The sequence below is a fragment of the Hyperolius riggenbachi genome, chromosome 2, assembly GCF_040937935.1.
Source record: "Hyperolius riggenbachi isolate aHypRig1 chromosome 2, aHypRig1.pri, whole genome shotgun sequence".
Classification (NCBI taxonomy): Eukaryota; Metazoa; Chordata; class Amphibia; order Anura; family Hyperoliidae; genus Hyperolius; species Hyperolius riggenbachi.
Window position 1 is genome coordinate 365,903,521 of NC_090647.1, and position 22,375 is coordinate 365,925,895.

At 41.7% G+C, this 22,375-nt stretch overlaps 1 long non-coding RNA gene across 1 annotated transcript in view; it reads right to left on the reverse strand.

Annotated features, from left to right (window-relative positions):
- Window positions 1-18,436, reverse strand: part of LOC137546824 (uncharacterized) — a 60,035-nt gene extending 41,599 nt beyond the window's left edge. The window contains exon 1 of the long non-coding RNA XR_011026384.1: window positions 18,308-18,436. This is a non-coding gene — a long non-coding RNA (uncharacterized lncRNA). The remainder of the gene's footprint in view (window positions 1-18,307) is intronic.
- Between the last annotated feature and the right edge of the window lie 3,939 nt (window positions 18,437-22,375).

Consider the following 22,375-nt stretch of genomic DNA (forward strand, 5'->3'; position numbering starts at 1 on the left):
CTCTTTGCTAACAAAACATATTGCTGCACAAATAAAAAACTGTATGTGTTTGCATATCTATATGTTAAAAAGTAATACATAATTTATATTTTGGTTATATATTTTAAATAACTTTTTAACTATTCTTGCTGTGACCAAAATAAAGCAAAAAATGGTAAACAAGGTTTGCATATTTAATTGTTTAAAATACACTGATCAGCCAAAACATTTAAACTGTTTGCATTATATTGTGAAGGTCTGCTTCTTACGTAAATAAATAAGTCTTATCCGTTGAGGTGTGAACTTCACCAGCCCCCTGAAGGTGTTCTGTGGTGTCTGGCAAGTCCTTTCAATTCTCTGCCATTATAGAACATGGCTTCCCTTCCCTATCCTCAAGTGCCACCAGCAGTACTTGTCTTGCAGAAAACCACGAACATTCACAGGTGAAATAATTGGTGTCTCAGCAGAGCTTATTATCTACCTCTGTTGGTAACTAGGGTAAGGGTTTTTCGCCTTCCTCTGGATCAACAAGGATATGTGAGGGAGCAGGCTGGTGTTGCACTTCATTTTCTGGTTGAACTCATTGGATGTGTGTCTTTTTTCAAACTATGTAACTATTTACTGTTGGTGGACCTTGACTTGAGAACAGGGTTGGGAAGCCCTGTTATAGAATAGTTTTGCCATGAAGGGGTGTATGTGGTCTTCAACCATTTTTAGGTAGGTGGTAAGGGTCAAAGTAACTTCCATATGACCTAAAAGAATACATGATTTATCAGACCAAACCTACTTTTTCCATTTATCTGTTGTCCATTTCTGAACCGTAAATGGCCATTGTAGAATATTTTAGTGATCAGTGGTCAGCATGAGCACTCAAACTAGCTTGAAGTTACAAAGATCCATGCACAGCAAACTATAATATGCTGTGGTGTGAATGCTTACCCCTATGGCCAGCATATAGTTTTTTTTTTCTGGTACATTTGTTCTAATGTGGAATCAGACAGGAGACAGGCTAGCCTTCACTTTTCACACACAGCAATGATTTAAGGCAGCCATGATTGATCCCCTTGATTGGTTAACCAGTTCTCCTTCCTACGATGACTTTTGGTAGGTGAAAACCTCTGCAGGCTGGAATTACCCCACAAGACATAGGGCTTGATTCACAAAGCGGTGCTAACTGTTAGCACGCCTGTGAAAACCCCCTTAGCACGTCTAAACCAGCTTTTCGTGCGCAAAACTTTATGCGCGTAAAACTTTACGCGCGCACTGCACAGAGCGCAGGGTGCTCCGTGCGAAGTGCCCATTGAAGCCTATGGGACTTAGTGCGGGCATAGGACTTTGCGCGCATAAAACTTTGCGCACGATCTGATTGAGAAATCCGGTGCTAACCTACTTAGCACCCTGGTTAGCACGTCTAAAGACTTTAGACATGCTAAGTAGGTTAGCACTGCTTTGTGAATCAAGCCCATAATGTTTTGGAATTGCTTTAGACATAACAATTTGTCCCTAGTCAAAGCTGCCTAAATCCTTTAACTTGTCCATCTTTCCTGATTCTGATGCATCACTCTCAAGAAGTGATTGTTATCTTACCTCATAAAAAAACCTTACCAAATAAAAAAATTCATGCATTCTCAGGGTCAGGCCATGGTAAAGGAGTCATTTCTTAAAATCCAGGACTCTGGTGAAACTAAGAAAAATCGCACATACAAGTGTTCCTTACTAAACATTTTGCTGAGAGTTTTTATATCCTCCAATTTTATAAGCAGAGCTTTCTATCTTGGTGGATAATTTTAAATATATGAATTCAATGCTAGCTGGCAAAGTTTCAGGTCTCTTTGACACTTCCTCTTATCTGGCGTGAACGGAACCCAAGGTGAGAGTGATATGGAGACTGCCATAATTATTTCCTTTTAAACAATGCAAGTTGCCTGGCTATCCTCTTGATCCGGTGTCTCTAATACTTTTAGCTATAGATCAGGTACTCTGACTCAAGTCTGACTAAAGTTGAAGAGAAATCGAGAGCCCAATATGGTGTAGTATGTCAAAATTGATTGGATAAATGAAACAGTGAGATGGTAATACTCACAAACACGGGTTACCACCTAGGTAACCACTCATTAGGCAAGTGAGGAGATTAGACCTGTCCTCACTCAGGATTAAGCAGTTGCTCTCTGTAGATAGGAAGAAAGGGGGTAGATCACCCCTCCACCTGGGGCAGACTCAAATATATTGGTAGGTGAACAGAGGCGCCAGAAGGATAAAAGTACATAACATTTTTAAAAAATTGCTGGGAGGAAGTGGTGGACTCGCCTCCGTTAAAGCAGACACCAAGGACTGTAAATATATAGATATACACATTTATTGAAAATACCCCAAAGATGCAACGCATTTTGCGGGCACAGCTCACTTCTTCAGGCAATAAGCAGGGGATAAACAACAGCAATTCAGTTATAGCAAGCAGAGCACCTCTGAAGAAGTGGGCTGTGCCCACGAAACGCATTGCATCTTTGGGGTATTTTCAATAAATGTGTATATCTATATATTTACAGTCCTTGGTGTCTGCTTTAACGGAGGCGAGTCCACCACTTCCTCCCAGCAATTTTTTTAAACATTTTATGTACTTTTATCCTTCTGGCACCTCTGTTCACCTACCAATATATTCAAGTCTGACTAAATTTGCTTTGAATGTGTGTCAGGTATGTGATTAAAGGTTCATACACGCCTACTATCTGTCCAACTATCTACCAAACTTGTCTGTTAAGCCCCATACAACTTTTGTTGTGAAACAAGTTGAAGTAACTAAAAAAAAAAGTCTTTTGCAATTGATCAAACAGCTGATAAGATTGATAAAAAGTCAATCCAACTGTTGGATGATTGACTTCTTATCAGTCTTATCAGCTTTTTGAACAATAGCAAAATACTTATTTTTAGTTGTTTCACAACAAAAGCTGTTTGACAATTGTGTTGCATAAAAGATCGCTGTTGAGCATGTGAATAGGCCTTAATGCTGGGGATACACGGTTCATTTCTGCTGCCGATAGATGGTTAGATAGATCATTTCTGACATGTCCGATCTCCCGTTTGATCGTTTTGCCGCTTGAATACTGATAGACGTGAATGGAGAAATATAAGAAAAACGAGCGGGAAGATAAGAGAATCAAGTGGAGAATTGAGCAGCAAAATGGATCAAGTGCAGAATCGAGCGGCAGAAACACATAGGCTATCATTCATAAAGCATTTCCGCATGCGGAAATGCTTAAAACAGCTGACTTTACCGACCACTCGGCAAAGTCAGCATTCATAAAGCCTCTTTCCGCATGGAAAAATGACACTACCGAGCAGAGTGATAAATCACCGCCTTGTGCGGTGATTATCGGTACAAATGTAGCAAAATGTTCATTCATAAAGATCACCGCAAGCGGTGTGAGGTCGGGAAGTTCCGCTCCCTCTGATGTGGCGATATCAATGTAAATGAATGGAGACACACAGACCTCCCAGGCAGCTGCAGCAGAGCGGAACACGGGGAAATGTATCAACTCGGCAGCTTCCGTGTCTCCGCAAGCCTACCGCCTGCCTACCGCCAGCTTAGCTCGGGGAATCTCCGCACTGCTTCCGCACACGGATACATCTTTATGAATGCCCACCCAGAAGTCTAAAAATCCGCCAGCTGTGTTTTTCCGCACTGATTCTCTTTACCGACAGCCTGTTCATGAATGATAGCCTTAGTGTATTCCCAGCATAAGACGCTACAAATGCCAGAAGATAAACAGGACTGCCAGACAATTGGTATTGTTTAAAAGGCTATGAGTAAGGACGTATAGTCCGAAACATGTCAGTCAATTTTTGCTGTACTTGTCTTTTGCCTGAATATTAAAAAAATCCTTGAACTTTCAAACATCCTGGAGTGTGCGGACCTCATCTGTGCCATAATGACATTGTTTAAAAGAAAATAAATATGGCAGCCGCCATATCACTCTCAGGGTTAGTGCACACCAAAAAGCACCAGCGTAATCGCAAACGCTCAGTGCTTTTTGAAGTGATTTTTCAGGGCGATTCTAGGCAAGTGCCTAGTGGTTTTCTAATCATGCCTAGCGATTTCTGGAGCGTTTGGGGTAGCGTTTTTTATTTTTTGTTACAGGAATTGAACAAATTCTGTAAAAAAAAACGCTTGGACATTTGCTCTGATCTAGTGCTTTTCAGAGCGATTTTCCACTTTCCTATACTTATTTTTGAGGCTGAATCTCCTCAGAAATGCTGCAGGATCTGCGTTTGGGAGAAAATCACATCACTCTGGTGTGATCCATCCCATTAAAATACATTAGCCAAGCGCTTTTCAAAGTGCTAGCGTTTTCAAAAGCGCTCAGAAGCGCTCTTGGTGTGCAATAGCCCTCACTTTGGTTTCACTTTAAAGGACAACTGTAGTGAGAGGTATATGGAGGCTGCCATATTCATTTCCTTCAAAACCGTACCAGTTGCCTGGCAGCCCTGCTGATCTGTTTAACTGCAGTATTGTCTGAATTAGACCAGAAACAAGCATGCAGCTAATCTTGTCAGATCTGTTTATAATGTCAGAAACACCTGATCTGCTGCGTGCTTGTTCAGGGTCTATGGCTAACAGTATTAGAGGCAGAGGATCAGCAGGATAGCCAGGCAACTGATATTGCTTAAAACTATGTAGGGTGTAGCGCGGTAGATTACAGTCTCCATCCTTACCGCTCCATCCACACGCTACTTGCTTTCTTCACAACTCTCTGGGTTCGATTCACTATGCTGTGATAACTGCTATCACAGCAGTTATCAGGTGAGCTGCCAAGCGCACAGGTTTGCGTGCAAACAGTGTTACTTTGCGTGATAAGCGAAGGTTTGCGTGCAATCATGTGCGATTTTCACGTGGAAAGTGCAAACCTTCGCTTATCACACGAAGTAACGCTGTTCACGCGCAAACCTTTGCGCGCGGTAGCTTGCATGATAACTGCTGTGATAGCAGTTATCACAGCATAGTGAATCGAGCCTTCTATTTGTGGATGCCACTTCTCGATCTCACTCTTTCCCTTACTGGGGTGGCTTTTCTGTGCTCAGTGCGATACATTCCCTCCTATATTCTTGGTGGTTCCCTCTGCACAGCACTTGCACTTTACATGGGCCGTTGCAGGCGCAGTTGGTTTGCACTATTGCTCTACTGCGCAGAATAATATATGTCTCATTGCACTTTCTCTTCATTGAACACACATACTATTCTATGGTTGTATATTTTCAAATGTTATTTATATTTATGGTTGAGGTATCATATGATATGATTATTTATGAAATGTACTTCTATTGGTAGCAATTATTGCCATTATTACCCATATATCCTTGATGGTAGACACAAACATATGCATTTATTGTGGTACTATATATTTTTATTGCGGCCATACCCCGACCCTTTACTCTGTTTTCATGTTTTTAAATACTTTCATGTAAAGGTAATATAATATTAGCATATCCTGGTGCGACCTGTTGGTTTTTCTCCTTTTGTCCAATTGTCTATATTGACCTGTTGCACAGGATATTGTGGTATTTTACAATATAATACTGTCATTACATTTTTGTAGTGCTAGCCTATAGCTTATTGATTGCTGCATGTATGTCTGGTATATTCCAATATTTGTGTAAATACTGATGACTGGAGTATGTTTTCATGTGTATTAATATCTACCGATATATATTTTGTCCATATCTCAAAGCCCTTTATCGCCGTAAATATCCATCTTCATAAACTATACATGTATTCTGAACAACAGCGCTTCACATGCAGGATGATGTGAGTATAAATCTATTACGGCTGGAGCTTTGTCCAATCCATGGGTCTTTAATTATTTATTATAAACACTCAAGTGCTACCGAATCTTAATGAGATCTTATCGGATTATGTGCTACTTTGTATTGTGAAGGGCTGTTAATATGCATCCCCACCAATTGTACATGCCGACTTTTGTATGCATTTGGCTGATGAGAGCTTGTCAGATTCATTGTGTATGATAGATTTTTCCAAAGTGTTATTAATGCAATTTAAAGTTTGTGAACAAAATTAAATTATTGAACACTTTTTTCATATTAAGACAGCAGAATATGCAAACATCTATAAATCAAATGACCTCATTAAGGAAGAAGCTGCCCTGACAGCCTCTCTGGATAATTGTAATTGGCTTGAGCGGAGTGTATCGGATCATGGGCATTATTAATAGTGAGTGGCATAACCTAAATATGAGGACCAGGTGGAAAGGTCCTTATCAAAAGATTAGTTCCCAGTAGAATGTAATTATCTAGCACACTCAGGCTGTATTTTATGGTAAAGCTCAAAGGGAAAATTCCCTATGCCAGTGAAACTAACATTCATTAGTATTTTTTATTTTCAATTTTCCAAATGTGATGTCCTTGTGCATTATTTCCTATAACCATATTATAAGTACGCTAAACAGGAAATAATGCTTGGACGTGTTACTCCATAAGATACAATGACATAGGTATCTAATTGATGCCAGCAATCATTGTCACCTGGACTTAGATTAATGAATGGGAACTGCGTTCCCATTCATTCATCTCCCCTATAATATCGGAGGCGAATACCCACATGGGAGTGAGTGGCGGCCATCCGCCACAAGAGACAAATATCTACACCCCTGTACAGGAATTGAAGTCCTGTGGGGCGTAGATATACCGTCCTTGGTAAAGGGACCATGGAAGAACATTTATATGTGCTTTTTTCCTGGTGGAAGGTCTCCTAACTGAAAAGGTGCTGGCTTACTGAACAGGAACTATGGAGATTAGAACCCTGGTCTCCTGTGTCAGAGGCAGTGCCCTTAACCAGTACACTATCCAGCCACAATGGCTTAGTATGTTGAACTTGGTTTGTATGATAAAAGTTTTGCTTCTCTTCCATGCGATATAATAAATGTGGCCTTGGATCAAAAACAATCCCAGTTAGGCTGGGTTAAAAAAAAGTTACATTTAGCAGAACTAATTGGAACAGATTGGCATGGATGTGAACAGCTCTATGGAAAGCAATAGGATCCATTTATATTAGTCCATTTGCAATGCATACGTTCCAATGAGATGGAGGAGGAGGAGGGGGAGGAGGGTGGAGGGAGGAGGAGGAGGAGGAGGGAGGAGGTGGGAGAGGAGGAGGAGGTGGGTGGAGGGAGGAGGGTGGAGGGTGGAAGGAGGAGGAGGGAGGAGGAGGGAGGAAGGAGGAGGGTGGAGGGAGGAGTAGGAGGGAGAGGAGGGGGAGGGAGGAGGAGGAGAGAGGAGGAGTAGGGTGGAGGGAGGAGGAGGAGGGAGGAGGAGGAGGGAGGAGGGTAGAGGGAGGAGGGTGGAGAGAGGAGGGCGGAGGGTGGAGGGTGGAGGGAGGAGGGTGGAGGGAGGAGGGTGGAGTGAGGAGGGAGAAGGGTGGAGGGTGGAGGAATTTTATCTTTGTAATTGGTTTCGGATTTGGTGGAATCGCAGTAGTGAGAAAAGAACAAAACACAATCACAGTTCTTAGTGGAAAACATCCCATTGTGATGTAATTATATACCCAGGTTAAAATCTGTTTAAAGAGGTTCTGTATTGTTAAAATCGCACAAAAGTAAACATACCAGTGCGTTAGGGGACATCTCCTATTACCCTCTGACACAATTTTGCCGCTCCTCGCCGCATTAAAAGTGGTTTAAAACAGTTTTAAAAAGTTTGTTTATAAACAAACAAAATGGCCACCAAAACAGGAAGTAGGTTGATGTACAGTATGTCCACACATAGAAAATACATCCATACACAAGCAGGCTGTATACAGCCTTCCTTTTGAATCTCAAGAGATCATTTGTGTGTTTCTTTCCCCCTGTTCTCATGCACTGAAGTTTCAGGCTGCTTGTTTCTTCCTGCAAACAGCTTTTCCCTTGTCTATAATTCTTCAGTATGTGAAAGCCCAGCCAGCTCAGAGGACGATTTATCCAGCTTGTAAAAGATAAGAGAGAAGAGAGAAGCTGCTCTAATCCTAAATAACACACAGGCAGTGTGCATAGAGGGGCCTGGAAAGCGGAGTTCATAGCAGAACCACAACACTGAAGAACTTGGCAGCCTTCCAGACACAGGCCACAAGTCTGACAGGGGAAAGATACATTGATTTATTACAGAGACAGTGATAGTATAAAGTGCTGCAGTAAGCCAGAACACATTAGAATAGCTTTTTTAACTTGTAGGATGATAAAAAACAGGATGCAATTTTTGTTACGGAGTCTCTTTAAAATATCAAACAGTGTATTGGTACCTTAACCTTTAAACATACAAAGTGTACTCTTTTATAGAACACAATCTGATAATAGGACTTGACATAGATAACCAGGCTAAAATTAATTTTAATTTTAGTATGTATAATAAGGGATTTAAAGGTGTTCAAGAATTCATTAATTGTGCCTTTTAAAAATCCTTGGCGAGGATATGAGATTCAGTTATTGGCACGAGTTGACAAAAAGGCTGTTACTGAACTGGACAAAGAAACTTGCCAGAAACAGCCAAAGGAAACATTAAATACAGAAATAGAAAATGTAAGTACATGAACAAATAAAAAAAAAAGGTTAATTTTTAAAATCACAAATATGTAATACATAAAGTGAGATTACATCTAGACTACAAAAAAAATCATTTTTCCATGTTTAAGCTAATTTGGATGTCTATGACAACCAACAATTACAGTGGTAATAGAATAGTATGGCTATCAGTACTAGGGTATAAACAAATCCACCCATTCAGTTGGAGACAATCATTCTGTAACATGATATATAGCTCATCAGGGACAGTGATCCCTTTCTTGGCCTCAAACAGAAATGTTGCATCCTATTCTTATTATAACGTCATTGACAACACAACAACCTCAAGCAGTAATGAAATTGTACTTGCTGTTTTCTTCACCAAGACAAAATACACAAAGTTCTCTACAATAAAACAGAAGGTCCAATTCATAAATAATGCAAGATACCCGAAATTATAACAGCTTTTCACTCTTGGCCTGCTTCAAATTCAAGCAGATCATCTCAAATGCCTCAATAGTCCTAACTGCTTCCTAATTAAAGTGGACCCAAACTAAAAATACAAGATTTCAGAAATAAAATCTATTTTCTAAATTATAATAATAAATAACAGCCTTTTTTTCAACTGCATGGTGACAAATATAAAATATTTTACATTTATTGGAGAAACTCCTCCCTTCCTTTCATATTGCCGGCAAATAATCCGGCAAACTGGTGGAGTAGATGGTGTCCAGCAAAGGAGGAATTGCTAATGGCTGCCACCTGTATAACCCTAGTTATGCAAAGAGGAGGGTGAAAAGCATGCACTGAAATACTCATAGGCTTGAAGGAGTGTTTATTTATATTTGTATGTGTCAGAGTGGTGCAACTAAATATTTTGAATAAAAAAAATGTTTGGTTTGGGTCCGCTTTAAGGAACAGTTCACACTGGCTTTAAAAAAAGTTCAGTTCATGGATTGTTAAGGAACGGATTGTAACGGATGCAAATGGATCCAATGTTAACCAATGGATCTGTTCACATTAGTCCGTTCTAATGGATCATTCCTCACATTTCGCTAAACAGGCCATTGCAGCAATTTTTCTGGATGGCTGAGCCCAGTGAAACGGAAACAGATGCTGAAGCATTGGGGATAATGAGAAAGAGATGCTTTTAATCACACTGGCTAAAAAATAGACCGTTCTAGTCAGCAAAAATCTAGTTTGGTGATGGGGGGCTGGGGGGTATGGGGAAATGGAACTGAAGTGACTGACCTGAAATGGACTGAAATGGATCTGTTCAAACACAAATCAGATCCGTTTTCCCGGGTACTTCTCCCTGAAAGTGCCAGTGTGAACCAGCTTTAGCTCATATATATCTGTTAGAAGTACACATAGACAACTTTATTGGAGCCTTTATAGCTCATTGAAAAAGTGATTTATGCTGCATGAAAAGTGATTAAATGAAATACACTTGTGAAAATATAACTCTACACTTCAATGTATATACAGATCTGTATATAGTGACAATATAAATAGAATTGATGACCCTCAGTCACTTAAAACAGCACTGACTGCCAATGCAGATTTTTCAGAATCTCAAGCCACGCCACGTACACCATAAACACATCGAGATCTCGTCCAAAACCTGCCATACAGAAAGCCTCACTGCTCACAGTGATCCTAAAGGTGCGAACACACGCACGCACTACTACAGAGAACAATGGGTCCATCAGACCCTCCCGCTGGGTGGTCATTCTCCCGACAGTAGTGCGTGTGTACAGTCTGTCTGGAGACTGATAAGGCTAGTAGTGCGTGTACGCACCTTCTGACGTCTTCCGTGTAAAAAAAAGTGGATACAAAGAGGATTACTATCTCTGCCCGTATCTTCTTTGAAAAATAGTTAATCAGCAACCATGGTGAATTGTTTACTTAGGCACTTCATATGTGCAATTGTTACTCACATGGTAATGATAATGACATTAAGCGTCCTGTCTTTTCGAAAGATGTGCCAATACTTTTTCACTATTCTTTTTTACTACATGTGATTGCTGTGCATACAGTATACCTATGTATGTATAAAGGAGGCATTGACTCTCCCCTTTCCTTACATACCAGTAGTTCTTCCCTATTCATTTCTTTTACTTCTACTTGCATTATCAGGAATTCCTTAATAAATTGATTACATATAATCTGTGATTGTTCTTCATTGTTCTTCAATTTCCGGTACCGAAGGAAAAGGATGAGTGAATGCCTCCTTTATGCATAGGTATGCAATATACACAGCAATCACATATGGTGAAAAGAATAGTGAAAAAGTATTGGCATATCTTGCAAAAAGACAGGATGCTTAATGGCATTTTATCAGAAGAGCTAAAATTCATTTTTAACAAGACGCAGAGTGTAAAGAATATTATTGACCTACAGTTACTGAACAGAATAACCCTATGGTTAAAGATGGAGTCTATAAATGTTGTACTATGTGTATGCCATGCAGAAGTACACATGCAGTGGCGCCAGTGAGTAGGATTAAATTTGTATCCACTAAAGAAAGATTCATTGGACATAGAAAATTAAGTTGCACTTCTGCTGGTGTTATCTGTATTGTAGAAAATGGATGTTGGAGGGGGAGGAGACTATATAAGCTATGTCTCGGCGTGAGCCCTATTGGATATATACATTCAACTCTTTAGCTCCACTGGTATTCAATTAAGACATTGAACAATATGCATTTAACAAATGAAAATTGAAGCAGAGTTAGCCAAATTAGTAATAGGAAGACAGCAATAAAGTCCAGAGAAGAAATAGACGATCACAAAGCCCTGAAAAAACGAGGTGTATCCCTATTGAAATGCGTTGGCCTGATTGGCTGAACACAAGTGACATCACTCTCCGGACTTTTGGTTCTAAGAGCTGCTACGGAACACAGAAGTGTACAGCTTGCAAATGGCTCCTGACAGAGAGGACTGTTGGCTGGGTTCTTGAGGCAGGAGAGCAAGCAGGCCCTGCCATTCACAGAAGTAAAAACAAAACTTTAAATATAAAAAGGGGTAAAATGGAAGTTTTTTTTTAAATAAAGCACCACATTTTAATGTGCTATTGACATGCTTCGGTGTTAAAAATGGTGCTCAGTTTCCTTTAACCATTTCCCGACCGCCTAATGCACAGAGGCGGCCGGGAAGTGGAGCCCTGAAGGACCAGCTCATGCCCAAAGGCGGCGGTCCATTTAAGGGCATGGGCGGAGCGATCGCGTCATCCGTGACGCGATCCTCCGCCGGTGCCTGTCACAGCTCACCCGCCGCAACATCCCGCCGGCCATACGGAAGCGCCGGCGGGATGTTAACCCTGCGATCGCGCATACAAAGTGTATAATACAGGCTGCCTCCTGCCCTGGTGGTCCCAGTGTCCGAGGGACCACCAGGGCAGGCTGCAGCCACCCTAGTCTGCACCAAGCACACTGATTTCTCCCCCCCCTGCCCCAGATTGCCCACAGCACCCCTCAGACCCCCCCCCCTGCCCACCCCCTAGACCCCTGTTTGCACCCAATCACCCCCCTAATCACCCATCAATCACTCCCTGTCACTATCTGTCAACGCTATTTTTTTTAATCTCCCCCCCTGCCCACTGCCCCCTCCTGATCACCCCCCCACCCCTCAGATTCTCCCCAGACCCCCCCCCAGATCCCCCCCCGTGTACTGTATGCATCTATCCCCCCTGATCACCTGTCAATCACCTGTCAATCACCCGTCAATCACCCCCTGTCACTGCCACCCATCAATCAGCCCCTAACCTGCCCCTTGCGGGCAATCTGATCACCCACCCACACCAATAGATCGCCCGCAGATCCGACATCAGATCACCACCCAAACGCAGTGTTTACATCTATTCTCTCCTCTAAACACCCACTAATTACCCATCAATCACCCATCAATCACCCCCTATCACCACCTGTCACTGTTACCCATCAGATCAGACCCTAATCTGCCCCTTGCGGGCACCCAATCACCCGCCTACACGCTCAGATTGCCCTCAGACCCCCCCTTATCAATTCGCCAGTGCAATATTTACATCTGTTCTTCCCTGTAATAACCCACTGATCACCTGTCAATCACCTGTCAATCACCCATCAATCACCCCCTGTCACTGCCACCCATCAATCACCCCCTGTCACTGCCACCCATCAATCAGCCCCTAACCTGCCCCTCGCGGGCAATCTGATCACCCACCCACACCAATAGATCGCCCGCAGATCCGACATCAGATCACCACCCAAACGCAGTGTTTACATCTATTCTCTCCTCTAAACACCCACTAATTACCCATCAATCACCCCCTATCACCACCTGTCACTGTTACCCATCAGATCAGACCCTAATCTGCCCCTTGCAGGCACCCAATCACCCGCCTACATGCTCAGATTGCCCTCAGACCCCCCCCTTATCAATTCGCCAGGGCATTATTTACATCTGTCCTTCCCTGTAATAACCCACTGATCACCTGTCAATCACCCATCAATCACCCCCTGTCACTGCCACCCATCAATCACCCCCTGTCACTGCCACCCATCAATCAGCCCCTAACCTGCCCCTTGTGGGCAATCTGATCACCCACCCACACCAATAGATCGCCCGCAGATCCGACATCAGATCACCACCCAAGCGCAGTGTTTACATCTATTCTCTCCTCTAAACACCCACTAATTACCCATCAATCACCCATCAATCACCCCCTATCACCACCTGTCACTGTTACCCATCAGATCAGACCCTAATCTGCCCCTTGCGGGCACCCAATCACCAGCCTACATGCTCAGATTGCCCTCAGACCCCTCTTATCAATTCGCCAGTGCATTAGTTACATCTGTTCTTCCCTGTAATATCCCACTGATCACCTGTCAATCACCTGTCACTGGCACCCATCAATCACCCCCTCTCACTGCCACCCATCAATCACCCCCTGGCACTGCCACCCATCAATCACCCCCTGTCACTGCCACTCATCAATCAGCCCCTAACCTGCCCCTTGCGGGCAATCTGATCACCCACCCACACCAATAGTTCGCCCGCAGATCCGACGTCAGATCACCTCCCAAGGGCAGTGTTTATATCTGTTCTCTACCCTAAACACCCACTAATTACCCATCAATCACCCCCTGTCACTGCTACCTATCAGATTAGACCCCTATCTGCCCCTAGGGCACTCAATCACCCGCCCACACCCTCAGAATGCCCTCAGGCCCCAGCCCTGATCACCTCGCCAGTGCATTGCTTGCATCTATTCCCCCCTCTAATCACACCTTGAGAAACCCATCAATCACCTCCTGTCATCCCCTAGCACACCTACCCATCAGATCAGGCCCTAATTTGCCCCGTGTGGGCTCCTGATCACTCGGCCAAACCCTCAGATCCCCCTCAGACCCCCTTCCGATCACCTCCCCAGTGCATTGATTGCATCTATTTTCCCCTCTAACCCCCCCCTGAGACACCCATCAATCACCTCCTGTCACCCCCCTAGCACTCCTATCCATCAGATCAGGCCCAATACAACCTGTCATCTAAAAGGCCACCCTGCATATGACTGGTTCCACAAAATTCGCCCCCTCATAGACCACCTGTCATCAAAATTTGCAGATGCTTATACCCCTGAACAGTCATTTTGAGACATTTGGTTCCAGACTACTCACGGTTTTGGGCCCGTAAAATGCCAGGGCGGTATAGGAACCCCAGAAACGGACCCCATTTTAGAAAAAAGACACCCCAATGTATTCTGTTAGGTGTATGACGAGTTCATAGAAGATTTTATTTTTTGTCAAAAGTTAGCGGAAATTGATTTTTTGTTTTTTTTTCACAAAGTGTCATTTTTCACTAACTTGTGACAAAAAATAAAATCTTCTATGAACTCGCCATACACCTAACGGAATACCTTGGGGTGTCTTCTTTCTAAAATGGGGTCACTTGTGGGGTTCCTATACTGCCCTGGCATTTTAGGGGCCCTAAACCGTGAGGAGTAGTCTAGAAAACAAATGCCTCAAAATGACCTGTGATTAGGGCGTTGGGCCCCTTAGCGCACCTAGGCTGCAAAAAAGTGTCACACATGTGGTATCGCCGTACTCAGGAGAAGTAGTATAATGTGTTTTGGGGTGTATTTTTACACATACCCATGCTGGGTGGGAGAAATCTCTCTGTAAATTGACAATTGTGTGTAAAAAAAATCAAACAATTGTCATTTACAGAGGTATTTCTCCCACCCAGCATGGGTATGTGTAAAAATACACCCCAAAACACATTATACTACATCTCCCGAGTACGGCGATACCACATGATTGGCACTTTTTTGCAGCCTAACTGCGCTAAGGGGCCCAAAGTCCAATGAGTACCTTTAGGATTTCACAGGTCATTTTTGTTTCAAGACTACTCCTCACGGTTTAGGGCCCCTAAAATGCCAGGGCAGTATAGGAACCCCACAAATGACCCCATTCTAGAAAGAAGACACCCAAACGTATTCCGTTAGGAGTATGGTGAGTTCATAGAAGATTTTATTTTTTGTCACAAGTTAGCGGAAAATGACACTTTGTGAAAAAAAACAATTAAAATCAATTTCCGCTAACTTGTGACAAAAAAATAAAAACTTCTATGAACTCACCATACTCCTAACGGAATACCTTGGGGTGTCTTCTTTCTAAAATGGGGTCATTAGTGGGGTTCCTATACTGCCCTGGCATTTTAGGGGCCCTAAACCGTGAGGAGTAGTCTTGAAACAAAAATGACCTGTGAAATCCTAAAGGTACTCATTGGACTTTGGGCCCTTTAGCGCAGTTAGGGTGCAAAAAAGTGCCACACATGTGGTATCGCCGTACTCGGGAGAAGTAGTACAATGTGTTTTGGGGTGTATTTTTACACATACCCATGCTGGGTGGGAGAAATACCGCTGTAAATGGACAATTGTGTGTAAAATAATCAAAAGATTGACATTTACAGAGGTGTTTCTCCCACCCAGCATGGGTATGTGTAAAAATACACCCCAAAACACATTGTACTACTTCTCCCGAGTACGGCGATACCACATGTGTGGCACTTTTTTGCACCCTAACTGCGCTAAGGGGCCTAAAGTCCAATGAGTACCTTTAGGATTTCACAGGTCATTTTGAGAAATTTCGTTTCAAGACTACTCCTCACGGTTTAGGGCCCCTAAAATGCCAGGGCAGTATAGGAACCCCACAAATGACCCCATTTTAGAAAGAAGACACCCCAAGGTATTCCGTTAGTAGTATGGCGAGTTCATAGAAGATTTTATTTTTTGTCACAAGTTAGCGGAAATTGATTTTAATTGTGTTTTTTCACAAAGTGTCATTTTCCACTAACTTGTGACAAAAAATAAAATCTTTTATGAACTCACCATACTCCTAACGGAATACCTTGGGGTGTCTTCTTTCTAAAATGGGGTCATTTGTGGGGTTCCTATACTGCCCTGGCATTTTAGGGGCCCTAAACCGTGAGGAGTAGTCTTGAAACGAAATTTCTCAAAATGACCTGTGAAATCCTAAAGGTACTCATTGGACTTTGGGCCCTTTAGCGCAGTTAGGGTGCAAAAAAGTGCCACACATGTGGTATCGCCGTACTCAGGAGAAGTAGTATAATGTGTTTTGGGGTGTATTTTTACACATACCCATGCTGAGTGGGAGAAAGATCTCTGTAAATGGACAATTGTGTGTAAAAAAAATTAACAAATTGTCATTTACAGAGATATTTCTCCCACCCAGCATGGGTATGTGTAAAAATACACCCCAAAACACATTATACTACTTCTCCTGAGTACGGCAATACCACATGTGTGGCACTTTTTTGCAGCCTAACTGCGCTAAGTGGTTCAAAGTCCAATGAGCACCTTTAGGCTTTACAGGGGTGCTTACAATTTAGCACCCCCCAAAATGTCAGGACAGTAAACACACCCCACAAATGACCCCATTTTGGAAAGTAGACCCTTCAAGGTATTCAGAGAGGGGCATGGTGAGTCCGTGGCAGATTGCATTTTTTTTTGTCGCAAGTTAGAAGAAATGGAAACTTTTTTTTTTTTTTTTTTTTTGGTCACAAAGTGTCATTTTCCGCTTACTTGTGACAAAAAATAATATCTTCTATGAACTCACTATGCCTCTCAGTGAATACTTTGGGATGTCTTCTTTCCAAAATGGGGTCATTTGGGGGGTATTTATACTATCCTGGAATTCTAGCCCCTCATGAAACATGACAGGGGGTCAGAAAAGTCATAGATGCTTGAAAATTGGAAAATTCACTTTTTGCACCATAGTTTGTAAACGCTATAACTTTTACCCAAACCAATAAATATACACTGAATGGGTTTTTTTTTTTATCAAAAACATGTTTGTCCACATTTTTCGCGCTGCATGTATACAGAAATTTTACTTTATTTGAAAACTGTCAGCACAGAAAGTTAAAAAAATCATTTTTTTTGCCAAAATTCATGTCTTTTTTGATGACTATAATAAAAAGTAAAAATTGCAGGGGCAATCAAATAGCACCAAAAGAAAGCTTTATTAGTGACAAGAAAAGGAGCCAAAATTCATTTAGGTGGTAGGTTGTATGAGCGAGCAATAAACCGTGAAAGCTGCAGTGGTCTGAATGGAAAAAAAGTGGCCAGTCCTTAAGGGGTAGAAAGCCCTAGGTCCTCAAGTGGTTAAGTACGAGGTGCTGATGACAACATACAGTACTGTGCTGGTTTTTGACTTTGAAAGATACTGTATAATTGCCTGGGCATATGTGCTGGTACTCCTAGAAAAAAAAATCATAAATGAAGTATAGTAATTGTTAAAATTATTATTATTATTTATTTTATTTATCAAGCACTAACATATTATGCCGCACTGGACAATAAATACATATATTAGCTGTTTTCTTTACTATTACACACATCCAATCATGCAATCAGCCATTCACACTAATTAAATGGATAAAAGTACTGTTAGTCACTCTTCTGATATCAAACATGGAAAAGAGCAGCATAGTGGCGTAGTGGTTAGCACTCTCGCCTTGCAGCACTGGGTCCTCAGTTCAAATCCCAGCCATGGCACTATCTGCATGGAGTTTGTATGCTCTCCCCATGTCTGCATGGGTTTCCTCTGGGCACTCCAGTTTCCTCCCACATCCCAAAAACATACAGATAAGTTAATTGGCTTTACCCAAAATTGGTCTTAGACTACAGTACATATACCACATGTTACATACATAGACATATGACTATGACTATTAGATTCTGTACAGCGCTGTGGAAGATGTCAGCACTATATAAATACTTAATAATAATAATTTGTCTAAGGAGATCAAAATGAAACTTATAACCAAGCATGTAAAAGCAAAAGGCTACAAAATGTCCCCCAAGCAGCCCTGTGTTTCTGTGACAACAGTTGCAAATATGGATAAGAGGTTTAAAAGCCATGGGACTGCAAGAGGAAAACTGACTCCAGAATGGCCAGTAGACTAGTGAGATGGAAAGACAAAAAGCCATGAACAACTTCAAAAGTTTCATATTGCCCAGCAAGCTCATGGTGAACCAGAACGCATAAGAGCAAGCTGAACACCAAGGTACATCTTTCTGAGTGATAGTAGGCTCAATAAAAGAAGACATGGGGAGCTCCACAGTTTAAAAATACAAACTGGAATTTATTAAAATATGTATTACAATGAGACAATGCTCCTGGGACAGTGTTCTTTGGAGATATCAAAGAAAGCTAGAGCTTTATCAGCTATATAGCCACAGACAAAAAATGAAAGAAACTTTCAAAGAAAAGACGATCATACCTACTGTGAAACTATGTTTGATAAAAGTCCTTATCTCCAGTTTTGATGGAAGACATGTCTGAGGAGTTGCCAATTGCTTATTGGGGTCTGTTATAAACCTTCACACATAAATGGCACAGAGGAAGTGCAATTACTGCAGCAGACTGAAAAAGCTGCAAGCAAAAGTGAGTTCATCATAATTATGGATGATTTCATTTATTTAGACATTAACTGGGATATTGAGTCTACTTTCTCTAGTAAAAGTGACAGATTTATATCAACACTGCAAGACAATTACTTAACTCAAAGGTAACCAAGTGAAACTCCGCTCTGCCTGATTTGGTCATTTCAAATAGACCAGATATTATATCTAAGTGTGTACATTCGAGAACACCTGGACAATAGTAATCATAATAAATAAATATTTCACCTACTATTTAACAGGGTTGTGAACACGGGGATAACTAAAACTATGAATTTTAAAAAGGCTAACTTTAAGAAGCTCAGGGACTGCCTAAGACTGGTAGACTGGGATGGTATATTACAGGGCAAGGGCACTGAAAGTAAATGGCAAACTTTCAAACAGATTTTTGATAACTATTGTAGACTGTACATACTATATGGAAATAAAAATTCTAGATCTAAAAAAGGCCAATATGGATAAATAATACAATTTTGGACATGATTAAGTGTAAAAGGAGTGTGTTTAAGGCATCTGCACTAAAGAATTATAAAGATTACAACAAAAACTGCAAAAAGGTGGACTTGCAAAGCCTGAAGCAAACAAAAAAACAAGTGGCTAGTGATATAAAGTCAAATCCCAAAAAGTTTTTTTCAAATACTGTATGTCAACTCAAAAAGAAACAAATAGGTGAAATCCGCTACACCCTGGAAACTAGGATGGTGCTGGAACAAGGCGACTTTGACCCAAGTAGACAGCAAGAAAGGAGGAAGTGCCGCACGAAATCCTATGTAGAATGTAGTCCCAATTTTATTGAAAAATATAAAAGCTGAACAACTCAAAAAGAAAGGAGGTAAAGCATAAAGGACTTTTACAAGATTTTACAAGATAAGGCGGACATTTTATATGCTTGTTTTGCTTCTGTCTTTACCAAGGTGATGTTTTTAGCTCATAATATGGCTCTAGGTTGTTCCCACTCTACCTCATTAACCACTTAAGGACTGCAGTCTTAAAACCCCTTAAAGGATACCCCAACTGAAATGTGACATAATGAGATAGACATGTGTATGTACAGTGCCTAGCACACAGATAACTATGCTGTGTTCCTTTTTTTCTTTCTCTGCCTGAAAGAGTTAAATATCAGGTATGTAAGTGGCTGACTCAGTCCTGACTCAGACAGGAAGTGACTACAGTGTGACCCTCACTGATAAGAAATCTCAACTATAAAACACTTGCCTAGCAGAAAATGGCTAGAAGAAAGAAAGAGGTAAAAAAGGGGAATTTCTTATCAGTGAGGGTCACACTGTAGTCACTTCCTGTCTGAGTCAGGACTGAGTCAGCCACTTACATACCTGATATTTAACTCTTTCAGGCAGAGAAAGAAAAAAAGGAACACAGCATAGTTATCTGTGTGCTAGGCACTGTACATACACATGTCTATCTCATTATGTCACATTTCAGTTGGGGTATCCTTTAAGGACCAGAAACTTTTTTTCCATTCAGATCACTGCAGCTTTCACGGTTTATTGCTCGGTCATACAACCTACCACCTAAATGAATTTTACCTCCTTTTCTTGTCACTAATACAGCTTTCTTTTGGTGCTATTTGATTGCTGCTGTGATTTTTAGTTTTTATTATATTAATCAAAAAATACATGACTTTTGTCAAAAAAAAAAAGATTTTTTTTTACTTTTTGTGTTGACATTTTTCAAATGAAGTAAAATTTCTATGCACATTTTTGTCCAAATGTATTGTGCTACATGTCTGATAAAAAAAAATATATTAATTGGTTTGGATAAAAGTTATAGCGTTTAAAAACTATGGTGCAAAAAGTGAATTTTCCCATTTTAAAGCATCTCTGACTTTTCTGAGCACCGGTCATGTTTCATGAGGTGCTAGAGTTCCAGGATAGTATAAATACCTCCCAAATGACCCCATTTTGGAAAGAAGACATCCTAAAGTATTCCCTAAGAGGCATGGTGAGTTCATAGAAGATTTTATTTTTTGTCACAAGTTAGCGGAAAATGACACTTTGAGACAAAAAAATAAAATAAAAAAAAAGTTTCCATTTCTGCTAACTTGTGACAAAAAAAAAAAAAGAAGTCTGCCACGGACTCACCATGCCCCTCTCTGAATACTTTAGGGTGTCTACTTTCCAAAAGGGGGTTATTTGTGGAGTCTGTTTACTGTCCTGGCATTTTGGGGGGGTGCTATATTGTAAGCACCCCTGTAAAGCCTAAAGGTGCTCATAGGACTTTGGGCCCCTTAGCGCACCTAGGCTGAAAAAAAGTGTCACACATGTGGTATCGCCGTACTAAGGAGAAATAGTATAATGTGTTTTGGGGTGTATTTTTACACATACCCATGCTGGGTGGGAGAAATATCTCTGTAAATGAGATTTTTTTTATTTTTTAACACACAATTGTCCATTTACAGAGATATTTCTCCCACCCAGCATGGGTATGTGTAAAATACACCCCAAAACACATTATATTACTTCTCCTGAGTACGGCGATACCACATGTGAGACACTTTTTTGCAGCCTAGGTGCGCTAAGGGGCCCAAAGTCCTATGAGTACCTTTAGGATTTTACAGGTCATTTTGAGGCATTTGGTTTCTAGACTACTCCTCACGGTTTAGGGCCCCTAAAATGCCAGGGCAGTATAGGAACCCCACAAGTGACCCCATTTTAGAAAACACCCCAAGGTATTCTGTTAGGAGTATGGTGAGTTCATAGAAGATTTTATTTTTTGTCCCAAGTTAGCGGAAATTAATTTTTATTGTTTTTTTTTTTTTTTTCACAAAGTGTCATTTTCCACTAACTTGTGGCAAAAAATAAAATCTTCTATGAACTCACCATACACTTAACGTAATACCTTGGGGTGTCTTCTTTCTAAAATGGGGTCACTTGTGGGGTTCCTATACTGCCCTGACATTTTAGGGGCCCTAAACCGTGAGGAGTAGTCTGGAAACCAAATGCCTCAAAATGACTGTTCAGGGGTATAAGCATCTGCAAATTTTGATGACAGGTGGTCTATGAGGGGCCAAATTTTGTGGAACCAGTCATAAGCAGGGTGGCCTCTTAGATGACAGGTTGTATTGGCACTGAAGTGCAGGAAGCACAGGATGTTCTCAAATCGTGACCTGGACATGGCAGCAGAGAACATGGGCATATGATGAATTGGGTGCGTAGACCAATAAGACTGCAATACATTCTGTTTGACTAGACCCATGTTAAGGAGAAGGCCCCCAAAAATGTTAAGTTCGGAAACTTGGAGTGGCTTCCACCGAAAAGGCTGGGCATGGTAGCTTCTTGGATTGGTGGTTGCGTATTGTGTGGCATAACGGTTGGTCTCAGCCACAATTAAGTCGTAGAGACCAGCAGTGATCAGAAAAAAAAAAAGCTGTCACTGCGGTGGGGCGGGTGAGGGTTTGGCTGGGTGATCAGAAGCCTGCAGGGGGCAGATTAGAGCCTGATCTGATGGATAGGAGTGCTTAGTGGTGACAGGAGGCGATTGATGGGTGTATCAGGGGGTGATTAGAGGGGAGAATAGATGCAATCAATGCACTGATCTGAGGGGGATCTGAGGGTTTGGCTGAGTGATCAGGAGCCCACACGGGCAAATTAGGGCCTGATCTGATGGGTAGGTGTGCTAAGGGGTGACAGGTGGTGACAGGACGTGATTGATGGATGTCTCAGGGTGTGATTAGAGGGGGGAATAGATGCAAGCAATGCACTGGGGAGGTAATGGGGGGGGGGGGGGGTCTTGAGGGTGATCTGAGGGTGTGGGTGGGTAATTGGGTACCCGCAAGGAGCAGATTAGGGTCTGATCTGATGGGTAGCAGTGACAGGTGGTGACAGGGGGTGATTGATGGGTGATTGACGGATGATCAGTGAGTGATTAGA